The following is an 18,216-nucleotide window of genomic DNA, read 5'->3' as shown; positions in this document are numbered from 1 at the left end:
GGGAGGCTGTTGTACTCAGTACGCACCAGTAATCCCATCTATCGGAGATGAGTGGCAGCAGAAGACACAATGCTCATCACAATAAACAATGGTCAATGTAATGTTACTGTTGATTAAATTTATGAGCTTTCTATATTGTAGGCCTTCACATTTACTTTTCTTCCAACTCTGTGATATTAGGGCATCTAATGTGAAGTGAGTCCTCCTTGCTTTCTTGATTCCCTCTTGCTTATTATTCAAGTGACCGTTCCTTTACGATTTTTCTCACTTTTATAATCATCTTTACAATCCTCCTAGTTGATATAGTCTGATGACCTTGCGTTTTTACACCTTATGACAAACATGACAAAATCCATCGCCAATTAACACGATTGAACAATGTTACTATGTCAGCAATGCTCAACGTAGATATGGACTAAGCAATAAAAGTCAAAATTAATCTAAATTCATGAATTCCTCTTCAAACAATAATCACCACTCACCACCAATCTTGTCATAGTTGGTGCGGTAAAGCTGAATAAGGCATGAAGTGTCGGAAATTTTGTTCTCTAATATAACTTTCGTTAGGTACTACTTTTTGATGGGACCAATAACATAGGTAATTAAAAATTAAATTTTAGGTGCTTTCCCCTAAACTACCCGTACCATTTCAACTGGGGTGAATAAAATTTTTTATAGCCTAGACTGTAGTTCCTTATTCCCCGACTTTACATACCGAAATAAAATTCTGTTTATCCATTTTCTCGTGGCTCGGCGCTGATGTGGACTTAGCAACAAAAATCGAAATTCATTAATATCTCTGTTATCATAGCTAGTACGGTAAAAATATATGACATAAATGACCGAAAATTAAATTTTATATAACTTTAGTTATGTAGTACTTATCGATAGGACCACTAATAACATAAAGATTTGATCATTGAATTTTAGGCCTTCCCCTAAACTACCATTTCACTCACCATGAATAAAATTATTTATGGCCTAGATTGTAGCGACTTATCCCCGAGTTTGCATACCGATTTTTATTCAGTTCTCTTCAGCAGTTTTCCCGTGATGCGTGTACATATACTGTACATACAAATAGACAGAAATTACGGAAAATTAAAAAGGGCATTTCCTTGTTACTGTGGACACGACCGATACAGAAATACCATTCTTTTTAAATTCTGAGCAATGTACAGAATGTTTACAATGTTTACAAATCTTGGAATACCGGTACCGTACTGTATGTGATATTATCGTGCGCCTTTTTTGTACTTCGAATAGAAATTTTCTGCAAATAAGAACACATGCAATGAGTGGCTCAAAGTGATTTCTCGCTGTAACTTCGTCCTAAAATAGAAACTTAATTATTTTGCCCTAATTCTTCTTTTTTTTTTAATTGTGTAGTGTTGTATATATGAAAATGAAAACCTACAACCTGTTTTCCAGTCATTGACAACCTGTTTTCCAGTCATTGACCGGGTCAGGGAAGGAACGAAATGAGAATGAATGAAAGATAACAGGGAAAACCGGAGTAAAACCTGTTTCGCCTCCGCTTTGTTCAGCACAAATCTCACATGGAGTGACCGGGATTTGAACCACGGTATCCAGCGGTGGGAGGCCGACGTGCTGCCGTCTGAACCATGGAAGCTGTTTAATAACGACCGACTGGATCCCCCGCTGCGCTCCTAGAAGCTAGCTAGAGCGACGCATCAAGTCGGCCGTGGTTTTATATGTACATAGATAGATAGATAGATAGATAGATAGATAGATAGATAGATAGATAGATAGATAGATAGATAGATAGATGAGGGGGGAAAATAAAGCAACAGTTACTTTGGAACTGTTCCGGACTCGGCACTGTTCTTAAAATGAACAGTACGCCGCAACATGCTGTTCCGAAATAACTGTTCCGTATCACCTGTACTCCAGCGGGATTCGTCTAGGTATTTAAGATCCTTGCAAGCACCGCTGGTTGGCTGATTGTTCCAACTTCGGGAAAATGTGAGTGCTAGTTCTCTACACTGGTTTTGATGTTCTTTGAAATTACAATTGTCATTGCGTGTAATCAAATACAGTAGAGACAATACGCGACACTGAGCAAGATATCGAGGGACAGCTATTGGAGCTCACTCTAGCGGATAGACCTGAACAGTACTGATTCTCTCATAAGAGCACGTGTATTTTTATGTGAAGTTTTTGGTGTTATTTGTGCATTTTCAGTGAGCTGGCATAATTAAATAGTATCGTGTGTCATTCCTTGATATCTCCTCTCAACATGAGGGGAAAGGTATGTGCTGTGTTTGGCTGCAGTAATTACGAAGTAGAGAAAAATGCGCGCTCGTTCTTCAGGTTCCCTCGTGACAAGAACATGTAAGTAATATTGTGTTTGCATATATATTATTCCAGTGACAGAGATTTTTATAGTACTTCATAATCTTCTGACCTGCTCGACCCATATTTTAACTGGCATAAAATGTAACACGCATATTTTATTGTACAGTGCAGCAGTTAACCTTCAATACCGATGTGTTGTTGTAGGTGTGATCTGTGGGTTTTGAAATGTCACAGAAGTGATTTGGATAAGGTGTACAACAAAGAAGGGACGTTACGCTTATATAAGAATTATAAGATCTGTTCAGATCATTTCCAGGCCAGCGACTTTAAAAATCCTCGACTATACAGCCAAGGGTATGTTACATTTTTACTCTAATTGTAGGTAAATATTCCTCAAAGCATCACTATCGACAACATTTTCATACTTTTCTTTCTTTAATCCATCTTCTCAGATTAAAGCCGGAATTTTATAGTTTTTCATTCTGTTAGTAGGCTTCATGTTAAGAGGAAAATTGTCCAGCTTTTAAATGTTAATTCATTGCATCATGTGTGTAAGGAATGTACCGATATTTTTATTGACAAGTGTCTTAATGTGATCATACAATGTTTTTTAAATGAAAAAAGACAAATCCAACCGTAAAAGTTCAGGCAGGAATGCTAAAGCTAAAAAAGTAACGCATAAATGAAAGATCAAGCCATTTCATAGCAGCCCATTTCATATCTTGTTTATGTGTCAAATTTCAGTCTTTGAATAATAACCTTTTAAATAATTCTTCATTAATTTATCCAGAATTGCTTTAGCAACTTCGAAGTTAATATCTTAATACCTCTTTCTTTCTAGACGTAATTTATTTATCCACTTCCGTATATACATTTCCATTGATATTTGAATTTAGCGCGATTTGTTCAGATCAAGTCACTAGGAGCGCCACCGTCGAATTGTCTCCCATTTTAGCAAGGCGAAATCCGTGTCGCGTATTGTCTCTATTGTATTTGGTGTAATCAAATACAGTAGAGACAATACGCGACACTTTAGCCTTGCTAAAATGGGAGACAATTCGCAAATGGCGCTCCTAGTGACGCGATCTGAAAATTCGCGCTAAATTCAAATATCAATGGAAATGTATATACGGAAATGGATAAATAAATTACGTCTAGAAAGAAAGTGGTATTGAGATATTAACTTCGAAGTTGCTAAAGCCATTCTGGATAAATGAATGAAGAATTATTTAAAAGGTTATTATTCAAAGACTGAAATTAGACATATAAACAAGGTGTGAAATGGACTTGATCTTTCATTTATGCATTACTTTTTTAGCTTTAGCATACCTGCCTGAAATCTTATGGTTGGATTTGTCTTTTTTCCTCATTTAAAAATAATGTATCATCGCATTAAGACATTTGTCAATAAAAATATCGGCACATAATTTACACATATGATGCAATGAATTAACATTTAATAGCTGGACAATTTTCCTCTTAACATGAAGCCTACTAAGAGAAAGAAAATCTATAAAATCCCGGCTTTAATCTGAGAAGAGGGATAAAAGAAAGAAAAGTTTGGAAATGTTGTCGATAGTGATGCTTTGAGGAATATTTACGCACAATTAGAGTAAAAATGTAACATGCCCTTGGCTGTATAGTCGAGGATTTTTAAAGTCGCTGGCCTGGAAATGATCTGAACAGATCGTATAATTCTTATACAAGCGTAACGTCCCTTCTTTCTGGTACACTTTATCCAAATCGCTTCTATGACATTTCAAAACCCACAGATCACACCTACAACAACACATCGGTACCGGTATTGAAGGTTAATTGCTGCACTATACAATAAAATATGCGTAATTATATTTTAAGCCCGTTAAAACATGGGTCGAGCAAGTCAGAAGATTATGAAGTACTATAAAAATCTCTGTCACTGGAAGAATATATATGCATACACAATATTACTTACATGTTCTTGTCACGAGGGAACCTGAAGAACGAGCGCGCATTTTTCTCTACTTCGTAATTACTGCAGCCAAACACAGCACATACCTTTCCCCTCATGTTGAGAGGAGATATCAAGGAATGACACACGCTACTATTTAATTATGTCAACTCACTGAAAACGCATAAATAACACCAAAAACTTCACACAAAAATACACGTGCTCTTATGACAGAATCAGTACCGTTCAGGTCTATCCGCTAGAGTGTGCTCCAATAGCTGTCCCTCGATATCTCGCTCAGTGTCGTGTATTGTCTCTACTGTATTTGGTGTAATCAAATACAGTAGAAACAATACACGACACTTACGGATTTCGCCTTGCTAAAATGGGAGACAATTCGACGGTGGCGCTCGTAGTGACTTGACCTGAACAAATCGCGCTAAATTCAAATATCAATGGAAATGTATATACGGAAATGGATAAATAAATTACGTCTAGAAAGAAAGTGTTATTGAGATATTAACTTCGAAGTTTGCTAAAGCAATTCTGGATAAATGAATGAAGAATTATTTAAAAGGTTATTATTCAAAGACTGAAATTAGACATATAAACAAGAAGTGAAATGGACTGGTGTGAAATGGCTTGATCTTTCATTTATGCATTACTTTTTTAGCTTTAGCATTCCTGCCTGAACTCTTACGGTTGGATTTGTCTTTTTTCTCATTTAAAAACATTGTATCATCACATTAAAACACTTGTCAATAAAAATATCGGCATATTCCTTACACATATGATGCAAGGAATTAACATTTAATAGCTGGACAATTTTCCTCTTAACATGAAGCCTACTAACAGAAAGATATTCCTTACACATATGATACAATGAATTAACATTTAATAATAATAATAATAATAATAATAATAATAATAATAATAATAATAATAATAATAATAATAATAATAATACTAATAATGTTTTTTGTCCCACTAACTACACTTTTACGGATTTCGGAGACTCCGAGGTGCCGTAATTTAGTCCCTCAGGAGTTCTTTTACGTGCCAATAAATCTATCGACACGAGGCTGATGTATTTGAGCACCTTCAAATACCACCGGACTGAGCCAGGATCGAACCTGCCAAGTTGGGATCAGAAGGCCAGCGCCTTAGCCGTCTGAGCCACTCAGCCCGGCGAATTAACATTTAATAGCTGGACAATTTTCCTCCTAACATGAAGCCTACTAACAAAAAGATAATCTATAAAATCCCGGCTTTAATCTGAGAAGAGGGATAGAGAAGGAAAAGTATGAAAATGTTGTCGATAGTGATGCTTTAAGGAATATTTACGTACAATTAGAGCAAAAATGTAACATACCCTTGGCTGTATTGTCGAGGATTTCTAAAGTCACTGGCCTGGAAATGATCTGAACAGATCTTATAAATCTTATACAAGCGTAACGTCCCTTCTTTCTTGTACACTTTATCCAAATCGCTTCTGTGACATTTCAAAACCCACAGATCACACCTACAACACATCGGTATTGAAGGTTAACTGCTGCACTATACAATAAAATATGCGTATTATATTTTAAGCCCGTTAAAACATGGGTCGAGCAGGTCAGAAGATTATGAAGTACTATAAAAATCTCTGTCACTGGAAGAATATACATGCAAACACAATATTACTTACATGTTCTTGTCACGAGGGAACCTGAAGAACGACCGCGCATTTTTCTCTACTTCGTAATTACTACAGCCAAACACAGCACATACCTTTCCCCTCATGTTGAGAGGAGATATCAAGGAATGACACATGCTACTATTTAATTATGTCAACTCACTGAAAACGCATAAATAACACCAAAAACTTTACACAAAAATACACGTGCTCTTATGACAGAATCACTACCGTTCAGGTCTATCCGCTAGAGTGAGCTCCAATAGCTGTCCCTCGATATCTCGCTCAGTGTCGTGTATTGTCTCTACTGTATTTGGTGTAATGAACAGTAGTGGAGACCAGCGAAGAAAACCCGCGAACTATGAATATTTAAAAGGCACGCATCTTAGTCAGCAATTCAACAGACAGCGAATTCGCGGTATGTATCCATGACTGACGGGGCGACTTGGCTGTGCGGTTAGGTCCACGCAGCTGTGAGCTTGCATCCGGGAGATACTGGGTTCGAACACCACTGTCGGCAGCCCTGAAGATGGTTTTCCGTGGTTTCTCATTTTCACGCCAGGCAAATGCTGGGACTGTACCTCGATTAAGGCCACGACCGCTTCCTTCCCACTCCTAGCTCTTTCAAATCCCATCGTCACCATAAGACCTATCTGTGTCGGTGTGGCGTAAAACAAATTGTAAAAAAAAAGTATCCATGACATGACACTGATTATTAATCTTTGTTCCTTTTAATTCTCACTGCGTTTAACCACGTGTATCGTCAACTACCACTATCTATTTTACCGCTGTTTGTGTTGTGCTATCTGCAGCAATTTAACAATCATGCTAAATGTATGAATACCTTCAGATGAGTAAAGGTAATTAAGTGAAAGGCTTATGACTAGTGATGGGCTGCGAATTGACTCGCGAAGAATCGAGTCTGGGACTGTAAAACTCGAGGTACTCAAGTCCGGACTCGAGGCCGAGGACGCTAGCAGCGTTATCTGTGATCTGTGTATGGAAACAACACGATGCATAATATTGTATAATAGGTAGGCCAAGGACAAGTATTGGTTCCGTTTCCCAATAATGCACAGTGATGGTTTTTTTTTTCTTTACGTCGCACCGACACAGATATGTCTTGCGACGATGGGATAGAAAAGATCTAGGAAGTGAAAGGAAGCGGTCGTGGCCTTAATTAAGGTACAGCCCCGGCATTTGCCTGGTGTGAAAATGGGAAACCACGGAAAAACATCTCTAGGGCTGCCGACAGTGGGGCTCGAACCTACTATCTCCCGATTACTGGATACTGGCCGGACTTAGCTATCGAGCTCGGTACACAGTGATGTAATGTACAAACTAATGTTGCGATGCTGTAATGAACATCACTTTAAAGAAGTGTGTACACAGTCACCCTTTGAAACAGTCGTTAATCCCGAAGCATACATACAGTAAAAAGTAAGTACGATATTATACGGCAGGACAAAATACCTGAGGTGGAAACAATATAATTATGTTATTCTTGGATACCTCACCAAATGCCCAGAGCATTCCTTCAATCAATTGAACGTTGTGGACATTGAACTAGGGCATACGTTGTTCTACTGCACAAGAAGGTATACAGCCGAACATGTACATTATACCATATTTACAATGAATGTATAGGCTTACAGCCGCCTCTGTGGTTAGCGTGATTAGCTGCCACCCCCGGAGGTCCGGGTTCGATTCCCGGCTCTGCCACGAAATTTGAAAAGTGGTACGAGGGCTGGAACGGGGTCCACTCAGCCTCGGGAGGTCAACTGAGTAGAGGTAGGTTCGATTCCCACCTCAGCCATCCTGGAAGTGGTTTTCCGTGGTTTCCCACTTCTCCTCCAGGCAAATGCCGGGATGGTACCTAACTTAAGGCCACGATTACTGGATACTGGCCGCACTTAAGCGACTACAGCTATCGAGCTCGGTTGAATAGTTAAATTATGTTCCTAATCTTCACTCCATATCTCAAGTTACCAAAGACTAACCTAATGGGTGATTTAAAGCAAAAATTCAAACTCATGTCCTCAACCCGAGGTTGTGTAGCTCCTTTCAAGAAAACCCCCATTGCAGGCGAGCTGCATGTACCATTTCAACCACATACCAGTCCTCCGAACATTCTAAAATTTGTGGCGGTACCGGGAATTGAACCCGACCCCCAAGGATGACAGCTAATAACACTAACCCTTACTCTACACAGGCGCTGTGATGAAAGAGCCCATTACATGTAGACGAAGGAGAAGAAGAATGTCATTGTATGACAAACTAAAACAAATGGCATTTCGAAACAAATATGTTACGGTCTTACACGCGTGTTTCACGTTATGGTCATCATTTATTTAGCTGTTGTAATAGTACTTAATGATTGGAGTATTTATTCCGACTGCTCGGCAACAGGTCGCAGTTACGGATAATGACGTCATTGTGGAGACTCGAGTACTTCGCACGGGTTACTCGGAGAGGCTCGGACACGCCAGACTCGATTCTCGCGAGTCCAAGCGTCACTCGCGCACATCACTACTTATGACACTCAGTGCAGATTTCTTGGTCCAGAGATTCAGTTTCGCCTAGCAAGTCTCTGTAAGTAATTACGTAACTATTCAATTTGAATTCCTGCGATCCTACCCATATTACTCGTATTACCATCTGGATAAAGACAGGTACCAGTTTACCTTAATTAGGAACAACTATCCTAAAGCGCATTTAATTAAAAGAAATCATGAAACTCGCAGTGAGGAAACAATTCTGGAATTAGCATACACGAACACGAGATTCGTTGTTATTTTTGAATTTTCCCACCTCCTAAACCCCGAACAGTTATTTCGGGACAGTATTTTTCCGAAACAGGAACATCTTCGTCCATCTCTAATCATTTTGGTCCCACACTTGGATTGTGATTAATATGTTAGTATATGACCACTACACGTTGTGTATAAGCATTCCAAAAATTCTTAAAAGGGATATTATTGTTTATATTTTGTTACTTTAGACTACTACTAAAACCTTTTCATTCCTCCTCTCAGGCCGGGAAATTTGTGACGGAGAAGGTGAGAGGGTTGGCGACCGTGGCCTATATTACGAACTGTCCCGGCATTCGCCTTAGTGCAGGATAATGGAAAAACACGGAAAACCATTCTCAGGACAGTCGGCGGTTGGGGCCAGCCCTGTTGCGCCTCCCGAATGCAGAGGCGTAGAGCCAGCGGAGAACCGTGAGCACCCCTCCTCTGCTCGGTTGGCGGTCGGAGTGCAGAGTTGTTGGACCACGGACCAGCCGTGGCCACTTGAGGGCCGAGACGCACTCTGCATCTACCGACCCTACTTTAGGCTACTACTAAAATGTTTTCATTCCTCCCCTGAAGGGGGAGGTGGGGCTCTTCGACGATGACACCGCCTCTCAGGCCGGGAGATTTGTTACAATGAAGGACATGCATGGAGAAAGTGAGGAGGTTGGCGGCCGTGGCCTATACTAGGAACTCTCCCGGCATTCGCCTTAGTGGAGGAGAATGGAAAACCACGGAAAACCATTCTCAGGACAGCCGACGGTTGGGGTCAGCCGTGAGGTCCAGCTCTGCCCCGTCTCCCGAATTCAGAGGCGTAGAGCCACGGTAGAGCTGTGGTCCTAACACTATATATCGACCTCGTGAACGTTTCTACACGAACTGTGACTGTGATTAGCCGTGATATATGTGCTGACGTAACGGTATTCACGCGGAGCGATGTGATCATGGAGCATCACCATGATTGCCAATCGTATGAACATTTATAATTTAATTGTTTTTAACAGAGTCAAATTATTGTATAGAGTATTTATCAAAATTGAGCACACTCCTTCGTTACATGAAAAGTAACTTAAACCTCGGCATGGCTAGTAATATCAATTTTAGGAAATTGTCATGTTGACTCGTGCTCGTAGTCTAGTGTGGTATTACTTTTAAGTGCGCGTTCAAATTGCATCGTGCTACACGGGACTCGCTTAGAACTAACAAACAGGTGTAAATTATTTCATCGGCATATTTAGTGGTGATTTATGTATTTTATTTTCTCTGCTTAAGGGTAAATCAGTTTCTTTTAACAAGTAACATTTTACTTTTGGATCATATGATGCATTGATACGTGCTGAAGTGATTAATTAGTTTGTATCTTACCTTTTAGTGGCCGAGAATAGAGTGAACCATCATTATAACTATTTTTCACTTGTGCCAGACAAATATGTTGAATTGAATTTTGTAGCACATACCATACGGCACAGGACATGACCGTTTCCAATGTTGGTCCTACCATTTTTTATTTACTTTTTGATATATTGATGATTATGTTTGTGCGCATAGAAGTAAACTGGCAACCGTCGTGTTCTGTATTGCAACCAGAAGCGGCGATTAGTGGGGGGGGGGGGGGGGGCAGTTGCCCCCCGCCACTTTGTGGAGAAAATATTAACATTTTGATTCCATTCTAGCCAGCTTAATCTAGGAATTATTTAAAAAAATGCAATTTGTACAAGCCTTGTTGTCTTATCAGCTGATTCTTTCCTTTATTTTCTTTAATTATTAACAAAATTATTAGGAGAAATACGCACAAAATTTCGTTCGTCTCGGATAACCGATTTGTGTAGCGCCAAAGCAAGTAGTGGACACTTTGCATGTGCTGTAAGAAAGGGTTGCAGGGAACATTTTTTTGCCAATGTCATAGACACTGAGGTATGAGTCACCCGCTTCCCACGCGCATTTGTCAGTTTGCAAGTCTCTTTAGTGTCTTAGTTTTTTAGTGTGTAGTCAAATACCAGATTATTTTAATTGTATAATCACGGTGTACTTTTATTTCATTGTAATAATTGTGTAATATTGTTCCTATCAGTGGCGTATACTGAAGGCTACCAAGGTTATCAGTGAAGCCCAAACCTCATTTGATCATGATGGAAGTATAACGCACGTTATAATATAGGCATATGCAAAATTGTTCCATTTACAAAACTTGAAGGCAGTGAGAAAAAACGTCGCACATCTTTCTGAGAGCACGTGCACGTAGAGGCGCGCGGCTGAGCTTGCATCCGGGAGAGTAGGTTCGAATCCCATTATCGGCAGCCCTGAAAATGGTTTTCCGTGGTTTCCCATTTTTACACCAGGCAAATGCTGGGGCTGTACCTTAATTAAGCCCACAGCAGCTTCCTTCCAACTCCTAAGCCTTTCATATCCCATCGTCGCCATAAGACTTACCTGTGTCGGTGCGACGTAAAGCCCCTAGCAAAAAAAAAAAAAAAAAAAAAAATCAGAGCAAGGCATCGGAGACTGATATTGCAGCCCAGACTCTCGCCCCCTCTCCCCTTGACACACCGCACGCGGTTTGCTGTTGGATATCGGACAGGAGCGGGTCCGGCGGAGGATAGGTGTGCTAGGCTTCGGTCCGTCAGATCGTCACTGCTATCAGCCATGCGTTACTCATCGTACATACACTGATTGACAGAGCAAATGCAACACCAAGAAGGAGTGGTTCGAAAGGGATGAAAGTTGGGGAAAAAACAGAGACGGCATGGACGAATAATTGATGTTTATTTCAAACCGATATGCAGGTTACACAATGCGCACGGCATCGACTCAGTAGGATGTAGGACCACCGCGAGCGGCGATGCACGCAGAAACACGTCGAGGTACAGAGTCAATAAGAGTGCGGATGGTGTCCTGAGGGATGGTTCTCCATTCTCTGTCAACCATTTGCCACAGTTGGTCGTCCGTACGAGGCTGGGGCAGAGTTTGCAAACGGCGTCCAATGAGATCCCACACGTGTTCGACTGGTGAGAGATCCGGAGAGTACGCTGGCCACGGAAGCATCTGTACACCTCGTAGAGCCTGTTGGGAGATGCGAGCAGTGTGTGGGCGGGCATTATCCTGCTGAAACAGAGCATTGGGCAGCCCCTGAAGGTACGGGAGTGCCACCGGCCGCAGCACATGCTGCACATAGCGGTGGGCATTTAACGTGCCTTGAATACGCACTAGAGGTGACGTGGAATCATACGCAATAGCGCCCCAAACCATGATGCCGCGTTGTCTAGCGGTAGGGTGCTCCACAGCTACTGCCGGATTTGACCTTTCTCCACGCCGACGCCACACTCGTCTGCGGTGACTATCACTGACAGAGCAGAAGCGTGACTCATCGGAGAACACGACGTTCCGCCATTCCGTCATCCAAGTCGCTGTAGCCCGGCACCATGCCAGGCGTGCACGTCTATGCTGTGGAGTCAATGGTAGTCTTCTGAACGGACGCCGGGAGTGCAGGCCTCCTTCAACCAATCGACGGGAAATTGTTCTGGTCGATATTGGAACAGCCAGGGTGTCTTGCACATGCTGAAGAATGGCGGTTGACGTGGCGTGCGGGGCTGCCACCGCTTGGCGGCGGATGCGCCGATCCTCGCGTGCTGACGTCACTCGGGCTGCGCCTGGACCCCTCGCACGTGCCACATCTCCCTGCGCCAACCATCTTCGCCACAGGCGCTGCACCGTGGACACATCCCTATGGGTATCAGCTGCGATTTGACGAAGCGACCAACCTGCCCTTCTCAGCCCGATCACCATACCCCTCGTAAAGTCGTCTGTCTGCTGGAAATGCCTCCGTTGACGGCGGCCTGGCATTCTTAGCTATACACGTGTCCTGTGGCACACGACAACACGTTCTACAATGACTGTCGGCTGAGAAATCACGGTACGAAGTGGGCCATTCGCCAACGCCGTGTCCCATTTATCGTTCGCTACGTGCGCAGCACAGCGGCGCATTTCACATCAGGAGCATACCTCAGTGACGTCAGTCTACCCTGCAATTGGCATAAAGTTCTGACCACTCCTTCTTGGTGTTGCATTTGCTCTGTCAGTCATTGTACTTCCCCGCCTCATACTTGTGACTAGATAAGAGTGTACTGGTATTTCATTCCCATTTACTTCTACATCCTTGTAGAAAGACACTGCACCGAGCTCGATAGCTGCAGTCGCTTAAGTGCGGCTAGTATCCAGTAATCGGGAGATAGTGGGTTCGAGCCCCACTGTCGGCAGCCCTGAAGATGGTTTTCCATGGTTTCCCATTTTCACACCAGGCAAATGCCGGGGCTGTACCTTCTAATTCCTAGGCCTTTTCTATCCCATCGTCGCCATAAGACCTATCTGTGTCGGTGCGACGTAAAGAAAAAAAAAAGACACTGCAGGGCTGTTGTTGAAGGAGCAATATAGTTTTATTTTTATTGGTAGATCTGCTAAAATGAAATGCCATCTTTCAGGTGTAGTGTTTTTTTTGTTGGTTGGAATCGAACCAGTGATCGTGGGTTGGACACTACCACTGATATCCCGAGGAAGATAATTAACCAGTGAACGATGGGCACGACCGCTGTAAAATTCAACTCTTGTATTTAATAATAATAATAATGATAATAATAATAATAATAATAATAATAATAATAATAATAATAATAATAATAATAATAATGGGGCATGGCATCTGTATAGGCTTAGTGTTGACGTAATGGGGATAAAATGAATGGTGAAGCCGTCATAAACACCCAGTCTCCAAGTAAGGGGAATTAACAGTATGAGGAGGGTTGATTCTGAAAACTGAACCGGGGCCATCGGACCAAAGGCAGACGATCTATCCATTTAGCCTCAAAGCCGGACTTTCATTTGCTAAACCTTAGGCTACCATCTCCACTGGTCAGGAGTTGAGAATTGGCAGTAGCAGAGGCCAGGGCAGTAGCTGGTGAAGCAGCCTTGACAACACAGCAAGCTTCTCCGTTGGCTATTGGCTGCAGCTCAAAACGCTGAAGGCTTGACGTTCACTAAACCAACCCTCGAAAAGAGGTAACCTAAGTCTAGTGGTAGCGCATGTCTTAATCCCAGCATACGCCACTGGTTCCTTTGGTGAAAGTTTTATTGTATAGCATTGAATGAAAATCTCACAAAACTATTTATTACCGCACTTAAATTGGTAAACTGTCAACCTCTACCTCTCTATCGAAATTTGCTCAGAGAGCATCAAAAAGTAGCTTTTTTTTTTTTTTTTTTTTTTTTTTTTCCGTTCAGTATTGATGAAATCCCCCCCCCCCCGGCTATAACCCGCAAACCCGGGTACTGTTCATTGTAATGCAGGGCGCAGGCTGTTTACATTTAAGACCATAGATGGCTGACTTTTTTATAAATATTTGCACAGAGAGATAGTCACAATAACAAGGCCCTCACGCGATCGCAAGCTACAGATAACAAGCAGCACGGGCGATTCATTGATTGTGATCACGTCACGGTTAAAAATCACTGATATATGAAAATCACGGTGTCGCTCATCACCATAGCCGACAACAGTTACTGTAGATGGCTCTGCCAAGACCAACGACCAAGTACAGTAGTTGGTCTTGGCTCTGCTCCTCACTATTTCGTACCGATACTATGTAGGATTGGCAACATTCTGGTATTAAAAAAAAGATACGAAGTTACGGTAATGAGAAGATAGAAAAACACTTCATTCCACCCACCCGTGCTATCTTCTCAGGTTAGAAAATAAATCTTCTTTGCTCACCACATCATAGATTTGGCATAAAGTCCGGATTGCTTTCCTTACTGAGTTAAATTCCGTGAAGACTTGTGAGATGACAAAGATTCTGTCAGTATTTATCATGGGTTTATTTCACTGGCACGGGGGCTGGGTGAATGTGTCGTCTTCATAATTTCATTCGCATCATGACGCGCAGGTCGCCTACGAGTGTCAAATCAAAAGACCTGCACCTGTCCTCGGACACTCCCGGCACTAAAAGTCGTACGCCATTTCATTTCATCGGAAAAAAGACAGAAGTGTCTTAACACCAAATAATTTCAAAACAATATTTTTAAAGCAATACTACGAACATGTCCCAGTTTTTCCACTAACAATAGCAGTAATTGGTGATTAATGGATGTTGGTGTTACATTAGTACAGTCAGAAATGAAAACTCGTAACCATTCGGCATAACTTTGTGTATAAGTGTGTAAATGCCGATGCAAAGTAAAGGGATTCAATTTTTTTTTTTTCTAGGGACTGGATATTAAAAAACGTCGACTCCCTGAAGCGTATTTGAAATAGGGGGGAGTGGCAACAATATTAATACCAACGTCCATGAACAGAGAAATAATTGCACAGCCGCCATAATTGCAAATTTATGTTTCCTTATAACTTTTTATTTAATGTAGCACCGTTTCCTACCGCCTGTGAATTGCATTATTTAATAAGTTTGTTGGAGATAAACATATTCCAGACTTATTATCAGTGCAATGGAAATTTTACATCAACCACTTATATGTGTGTTCGTTTGATGAGTGAAGAAACAAGAGCTATTTTCCCAGTATGTAACGCTAACAAGGAAGCCGTTAGGTCTGTATCTACAAACGAAGTATCAATACTATGCGATGAAGCAGGTGAACTTTGAGGTTATGTTTAATCAACTCCACGAGTTATGTTGGTCAACATGGAGAGTGACAAACGGTGACTGACAGACTGAAAAGGTTGGTGTGAGCGTACAAGTGAGATCGGGATGTTAATAAATCATCGAAACAACATAAATGTGATACCAGGTTAGTGTATAATGATTATCAGCTTTAAGTAGTGTCTAAGATGTCAATATTGTTGTTGACATATCACTAAGAGATCCGCTAATCGATTAGATACAGTATTCCTGCATTGCCCGTTTAGGAGAGATATGTATTTAAGAAGTTTTGGAGTTACGGCGTCAGCTTTGCCGAATGTTTGAGAGATATATTAAATGTAATCCATCTGTCATTGATTGATACGGCTAACGACAGGTGTAGAATAACAATAGGCCTACAGATGTGTTGGCCAGTGATATTTGCGTGGCCTGAATAATTATTCAATATCTTCTCCTAATCAAATGCAATTCGATAGTTACCTAAATATTACGTATTGGTGCTGTAAATCCGAGATCCTATCTTTATATCTATATCTACTATATGTCATCAACACATCTTTTCTCGAGTCCGAAGTTGCACTGCGCGACTTCATAGGTGCTCAGTGGTTTTCCTTCTTGATCTGCATTTATAAATAGATTTTTAGTTATTTGTAACTTTTGTACGTGCTTTTAGACCTAATTTAGACGATTTCTTATACAGTATTTTCTTTTCGAAATCGAATTGTCCCAAAGGCAAATGCCCAGTGCCGCCAATATGCATCAGCATTTTCATGCCAGTATGTGATGTTTGAATACGTTCACATTGCCGTGTAAAGATTTATATCGCCTGCTCATCTGCTGTTTTCCTGACATTTCACACATAAATGCGTTTTCATATAATTATTTTTTCGTCCAACATTGCTGCTGTTGTTTAACACGAATACACGAATGCATTTCTTCAAGTGTTATTGTCACTGACTGGTGGTAAGAATCAGGAGCTCTCATTGGTCGAACTCATAGTAAGTTTCGTGGTGTCGCGCACGTACCCTTGTAATTTTGTTTGCGAGTGATTTCTTGTGGGGTATTTTCGGGTTAAAATATTCATTACGTTATATTCACTATTAAGTTAATTGTGTATGGAAACCCTGACTTCGAATGTTGAGTGCGCCTGAAGCCCGAGGATTGTAAAGTCGGTTGTATGCTTGTCAAAACTTCAAAATAGGTGCGCAACTTCGCTTTCGCCAGAATTTGTGGTAAGTCCGTCTTCAAAATTGTTTTCGGTAAATTATGTTAACTAATGATCGCACATGCTCACACATGAGGGCAATGCACATTAGTTATATCTTTTATGTATAATTGCCTAGAAGTCAGATGCGTATAGCCTAAAAAGACTCTTTTGAAATCATTGCCTTCTGTCCTCAGGATACTCCAGTCTTGGCGATTGAAGACTTTGTAAATTTTAGGTTACTGAATTTCTACGGTGTGCTTCAGTAAACATTGTTAAGTACTTCTTGTCTGGAAGCAGCAATTGGTGTGCCTTTCTGTAGTGGGTATAATTGTAAAGGTATAGAATGATTATTGCAAAGTGATTATTTTTGCTATCATTTAGGTATTTCTATAGTTCTATAAAAGGGCATTCTAAATTTATTATACCTTATAATTTGTTTCAAGCTCTTTATTTATACACTTAGTTTTCTTAATGATTGTTAGAGTTCCACTTGGAATGGAGTGATTGGATTGGAAACAATATTTTAACAATAATTGTTTTGCTTAAGAGACTTTGCATACCATTTACTTTGATATTCTATAATGATTAATTTTAAAAACAATTCTTAAACATACCTAGATAACATTTGAGGAATATTGTTCTCTGTGTATTTATTTCATAATCAGATAAGATTGCTTTCTCGTGAATATTTGTAATATATATATGCACGTAATATTTAAGAAGTCTTAATTCGAGGTAATTTTGGTTGTAGGCTATGTTCACTTATTGTCATAAAGTTCAAAACACGTTATTGTGTTACATTCAGTACTTAGGAAGACTCGTCAAGTATTTCATTTGAAGCAGACATAAGATATTGGGACTGGAGTCTGTTTCACCAATCACAACATTTTTACTTATGGATAAATGATGATGTAGGTATGGGAACAAAAGAGAAGTACCAATACCAGTACCAATGTTCTAATTTACATTTTAACTTTCAAGTTAGTTGGAGAATATTTTGTTAAAAAAATTGTAGCTCATTTTCATACAGGATATATGGCTGACAAAACTAAAATATGGTATAATCTCAGAACTTCTCAGACTGTCAAGGCCAGGCTGAGTAGCTCATACAGTAGAGTGCTGGCCTTCTGAGTTCAGTTGGTGGGGTTTGATCCCAGCTGTCGAGTGGTATTTGAAGGTGCTCCAGTATATCAGCCCCATGTCAGTAGATTTATTGGCACACAAAAGACGTCCTGCGAAACAATTCTGGCATGTCGTCTCCAAAAAACATAAAAAGATGTTAGTGGGATGTAAAATAACATTATTATTATTATTATTATTATTATTATTATTATTATAAATAGGCAAGTTACTGAAAAAGTGAGTGGATTGTTCATGTTAACTAATGATGTTTAGAGATGAGAGAAGAGTTTTAGTTTGAAAATCTTTTATCTCAAAATTTGTTGCAATATTGTGGATACAAATGCCTGCTTGCATCCGGGAGATCGTGGGTTCGAGCCCCACTGTCGGCAGTCCTGAAGATGGTTTTCCGTGGTTTCCCATTTTCACACCAGGCAAATGCTGGGGCTGTACCTTAATTAAGGCCACGGCCGCTTCCTTCCAACTCCTAGGCCTTTCCTATCCCATCGTCGCCATAAGACCTATCTGTGTTG

At 40.6% G+C, this 18,216-nt stretch overlaps 1 protein-coding gene across 2 annotated transcripts in view; it reads left to right on the top strand.

The window, feature by feature from the left end:
* The first annotated feature begins 15,401 nt into the window (after positions 1–15,401).
* nsl1 (non-specific lethal 1) overlaps positions 15,402–18,216 on the top strand; it is a 337,743-nt gene continuing 334,928 nt past the window's right edge. Inside the window, exon 1 of one of the 2 annotated variants that reach the window (XM_067156327.2) lies at positions 15,402–15,505. The gene's annotated coding sequence lies outside the window, so the exon portion shown is untranslated. Of the gene's footprint in view, positions 15,506–16,398; positions 16,590–18,216 lie in introns of those variants that run through there. The other variant, XM_067156326.2, reaches the window with a different exon arrangement.

Source organism: Anabrus simplex, chromosome 12 (genome assembly GCF_040414725.1).
Source record: "Anabrus simplex isolate iqAnaSimp1 chromosome 12, ASM4041472v1, whole genome shotgun sequence".
Classification (NCBI taxonomy): Eukaryota; Metazoa; Arthropoda; class Insecta; order Orthoptera; family Tettigoniidae; genus Anabrus; species Anabrus simplex.
This window is presented reverse-complemented; position numbering and strand designations above follow the sequence as displayed.